Consider the following 6,298-nt stretch of genomic DNA (forward strand, 5'->3'; position numbering starts at 1 on the left):
TCCTATATCTTTAATTTTTCAGGCTTTCCACATTAAACAAAAAAAAAAACCCAAAACAAAAACCCAAAACATTCATTTCAGTATCTTACTTTTTTTTTTTACCGGTACCACACCGGACAACCATACTGGTACGTGTGGCTTGCACCTGTTTAAACACGGACATCTGAAAGGGGCCTTATAGATACCCATCTACTGTATGTACTATCATTTTGAGTTGCTGCAAATTATGATGTTCTCCTCAGCGGCTAAAAATACTTCTCAAAATTTCTAAGAAGTATTGTTACCCCTCTGTAAAATATGTAGTGTCACCTCTGCCAGAGCCCGTCCTATGGAACAGTGGTGGCAACAGCTTCAGACGCTCAGCAAAAAGCAACTTACGTCCCTTTAAATTTAAAGAAAAAAAAAAAAACGTTTCGCCCCATATGACCGGAATCAGGCGTTGTGAGCCTCATGGAGTTATGTTGCCACCAAAGGAGGGAAACACGGTGAAACAGGACTGGGGCCTAATAAATGGGGGGCATAAGAGGATCAGGCGCTGCTAAAGACAGAAAATAAATGGTCAGCGAGATCTGATCAGTTTACTGTGGGTCTACATGTGAGGACTGAGATGTTTTGGAAACTACCTACAACACTGTGACTGCTCACTAATGTCACACAGAGCTTTATCATTATAGAAATGAACATTCAGCCCAAACTTCTAGAACAGTTTTATTAAAATAAGTATATCAATTTAAAAAAAAAAAAAAAAAGGAGAAATATATTTATACAGTTTTATTTTTATAGAGAACATTTATTCCATGCTGTACATGGGAATGGGTTACACCCAACATACAGATATAAATTACAGTGAATAAACCAATCCTCACAGACGGGTACAGAGGGGAGCGGACCCTGCCCTCAGGGGCTACAGTCTACAGGGTAATGGGGGAGGAGACAGAAGGTCGGGGATACAAATATATAACACTGACAGACGGGTACAGAGGGGGAGCGGACCCTGCCTTCGGAGGCTCACAGTCTACAGGGTAATTAGGGAGGGGGAGACAGTAGGTCGGGGATACAAATATACACTGTAACAATCAACTTTACAAATTAATACGTAGAATAAAGCCATGTTGGACATTGGCAACAATGAAAGAAAAAAAATCTTTTGTATCGGAGTCCCGTGCGTTTTAGGTGTAAAAATTGTATTTCTCCATTTACCATAAAAATCCTCTTGTTGAATACATTGGAGGACACAGGAGGTGTGATGTGCATTAGACCACACTGTTTCTCTCAGTCTCTAAGGTGGGACGACGGGGGGCAATTACACCCAGATGCCAGTAGTCACAAACTGTGTTAGAAAAACAAAGGGAGAAGATTAATAGCACACCTTCCACAAAGTGCAACACGGGCCCCCTGCCCAGCACGAGCCCCCCACGTGCAGCCTCTCTCCCCCTGCAAGCTCGGCCCCCACGTGCAGCCTCTCTCCCCCCTGCAAGCTCCACCCCCAACGCGCAGCCTCTCTCCCCCTGCAAGCTCCCTCCCCCCCAACGTGCAGCCTCTTTCCCCCTGCAAGCTCCCCCCTCCCCCAACGTGCAGCCTTTCCCCCTGCAAGCTCCCCCCTCCCCCAACGTGCAGCCTCTTTCCCCCTGCAAGCTCCCCCCTCCCCCAACGTGCAGCCTCTTTCCCCCTGCAAGTTCCCCCCCCCCAACGTGCAGCCTCTTTCCCCCTGCAAGCTCCCCCCCAACGTGCAGCCTCTTTCCCCCTGCAAGCTCTCCCCCCCCCAACGTGCAGCCTCTTTCCCCCTGCAAGCTCCCCCCCACCCAACGTGCAGCCTCTCTCCCTGCGAGCCCCACCCAACACACACACGGCCAAACACACACACACGGCCAAACACACACACACACGGCCCCACACACACACACACACACGGGCCCCACACACACACACACACACGGCCCACACACACACACACACACACACGGCCCCACACACACACACACGGCCCCAACACACACACACACGGCCCCACACACACACACACGGCCCCACACACACACACACGGCCCCCACACACACACACACGGCCCCACACACACACACACACGGCCCCACACACACACACACACACGGCCCCACACACACACACACGGCCCCACACACACACACACACACACACACACACACACACGGCCCCACACACACACACGGCCCCACACACACACACACACACGGCCCCACACACACACACACACACACACACACACACACACACACACACGGCCCCACACACACACACACACACACACACGGCCCCACACACACACACACACACGGCCCCACACACACACACACACACACGGCCCCACACACACACACACACACACGGCCCCACACACACACACACACACACGGCCCCACACACACACACACACACGGCCCCACACACACACACACACACACACACACACACACGGCCCCACACACACACACACACACACACACGGCCCCACACACACACACACACACACGGCCCCACACACACACACACACACACACACGGCCCCACACACACACACACACGGCCCCACACACACACACACGGCCCCACACACACACACACACACACGGCCCCACACACACACACACACACACACACGGCCCCACACACACACACACGGCCCCACACACACACACACGGCCCCACACACACACACACGGCCCCACACACACACACACGGCCCCCACACACACACACACGGCCCCACACACACACACACACACACACACGGCCCCACACACACACACACACACACACGGCCCCACACACACACACACACACACACACACACACACACACACACACACGGCCCCACACACACACACACACACACACGGCCCCACACACACACACGGCCCCACACACACACACACACGGCCCCCACACACACACACACACACGGCCCCACACACACACACACACGGCCCCACACACACACACACACACACGGCCCACACACACGGCCCCACACACACACACACGGCCCCCACACACACACACACGGCCCCACACACACACACACACGGCCCCACACACACACACACGGCCCCACACACACACACACGGCCCCACACACACACACGGCCCCACACACACACACGGCCCCACACACACACACGGCCCCACACACACACACACACACACACACACACACGGCCCCACACACACACACACACACACACACGGCCCCACACACACACACACACACACACACACACGGCCCCACACACACACACACACACACGGCCCCACACACACACACACACGGCCCCACACACACACACACGGCCCCCACACACACACACACACGGCCCCACACACACACACACACACACACACGGCCCCACACACACACACACACACACACACACGGCCCCACACACACACACACACACACGGCCCCCACACACACACACACACGGCCCCACACACACACACACACACACACGGCCCCACACACACACACACGGCCCCACACACACACACACGGCCCCACACACACACACACGGCCCCACACACACACACACACACGGCCCCACACACACACACACACGGCCCCACACACACACACGGCCCCACACACACACACGGCCCCACACACACACACGGCCCCACACACACACACGGCCCCACACACACACACGGCCCCACACACACACACGGCCCCACACACACACACACACACACGGCCCCACACACACACACACACACACGGCCCCACACACACACACACACACACGGCCCCACACACACACACACACACAACGGCCCCACACACACACACACACACGGCCCCACACACACACACACACACGGCCCCCACACACACACACACACACGGCCCCACACACACACACACACACGGCCCCACACACACACACACACGGCCCCACACACACACACACGGCCCCACACACACACACACACGGCCCCACACACACACACACACGGCCCCACACACACACACACACACACGGCCCCACACACACACACACACGGCCCCACACACACACACACACACACACGGCCCCCACACACACACACACACACACGGCCCCACACACACACACACACACACGGCCCCACACACACACACACGGCCCCCCACACACACACACACACACACGGCCCCACACACACACACACACACACACACACACACACGGCCCCACACACACACACACACACACACGGCCCCACACACGGCCCCACACACACACGGCCCCACACACACACACACACACACGGCCCCACACACACACACACACACACGGCCCCACACACACACACACACACACACGGCCCCACACACACACACACACACACGGCCCCACACACACACACACACACACGGCCCCACACACACACACACACACACGGCCCCACACACACACACACACACACACGGCCCCACACACACACACACACGGCCCCACACACACACACACACACGGCCCCACACACACACACACGGCCCCACACACACACACACACACACACACACACACACACACGGCCCCACACCACACACACGGCCCCACACACACACACACACACGGCCCCACACACACACACACACACACACACACACACACACACACACACACGGCCCCCACACACACACACACACACACACACACGGCCCCACACACACACACACACACGGCCCCACACACACACACACACACACGGCCCCACACACACACACACACACACGGCCCCACACACACACACACACACACGGCCCCACACACACACACACACACGGCCCCACACACACACACACACACACACACACACACGGCCCCACACACACACACACACACACACACGGCCCCACACACACACACACACACACACGGCCCCCACACACACACACACACACACACACGGCCCCACACACACACACACGGCCCCACACACACACACACGGCCCCACACACACACACACGGCCCCACACACACACACACGGCCCCACACACACACACACACACACACACGGCCCCACACACACACACACACACACACACGGCCCCCACACACACACACACACACACACACAGCACACACACACACACACACACGGCCCCACACACACAACACACACACACACGGCCCCCACACACACACACGGCCCCACACACACACACACACGGCCCACACACACACACACACACACGGCCCCACACACACACACACACGGCCCCACACACACACACACACACGGCCCCACACACACACGGCCCCACACACACACACACGGCCCCACACACACACACACGGCCCCACACCCACACACACACGGCCCACACACACACACACGGCCCCACACACACACACACACGGCCCCACACACACACACGGCCCCACACACACACACGGCCCCACACACACACACGGCCCCACACACACACACACACACACACACACACACGGCCCACACACACACACACACACACACACGGCCCCACACACACACACACACACACACACACACGGCCCCACACACACACACACACACACGGCCCCCACACACACACACACGGCCCCACACACACACACACGGCCCCACACACACACACACACGGCCCCACACACAACACACACACACACACACGGCCCCACACACACACACACACACACACACACGGCCCCACACACACACACACACACACACGGCCCACACACACACACACACACGGCCCCACACACACACACACACACACGGCCCCACACACACACACACGGCCCCACACACACACACACGGCCCCCACACACACACACACGGCCCCACACACACACACACACGGCCCACACACACACACACACACGGCCCCACACACACACACACGGCCCCACACACACACACGGCCCCACACACACACACGGCCCCACACACACACACACGGCCCCACACACACACACGGCCCCCACACACACACACGGCCCCACACACACACACGGCCCCACACACACACACACACACACGGCCCCCACACACACACACACACACACACCGGCCCCACACACACACACACACACACGGCCCCCACACACACACACACACACACGGCCCCACACACACACACACACACACGGCCCCCACACACACACACACACACGGCCCCACACACACACACACACACGGCCCCCACACACACACACACACACACGGCCCCACACACACACACACACACACGGCCCCACACACGACACACACACACACGGCCCCGCACAGCGACACACACAGCACAC

At 58.1% G+C, this 6,298-nt stretch overlaps 1 long non-coding RNA gene across 1 annotated transcript in view; it reads right to left on the reverse strand.

The window, feature by feature from the left end:
• Nucleotides 1-695: 695 nt before the first annotated feature.
• LOC142291342 (uncharacterized) overlaps nt 696-6,298 on the reverse strand; it is a 15,132-nt gene continuing 9,529 nt past the window's right edge. Inside the window, exon 2 of the long non-coding RNA XR_012750459.1 lies at nt 696-1,330. This is a non-coding gene — a long non-coding RNA (uncharacterized LOC142291342). The remainder of the gene's footprint in view (nt 1,331-6,298) is intronic.

The sequence above is a fragment of the Anomaloglossus baeobatrachus genome, chromosome 1 (assembly GCF_048569485.1).
Source record: "Anomaloglossus baeobatrachus isolate aAnoBae1 chromosome 1, aAnoBae1.hap1, whole genome shotgun sequence".
Taxonomy (NCBI): Eukaryota; Metazoa; Chordata; class Amphibia; order Anura; family Aromobatidae; genus Anomaloglossus; species Anomaloglossus baeobatrachus.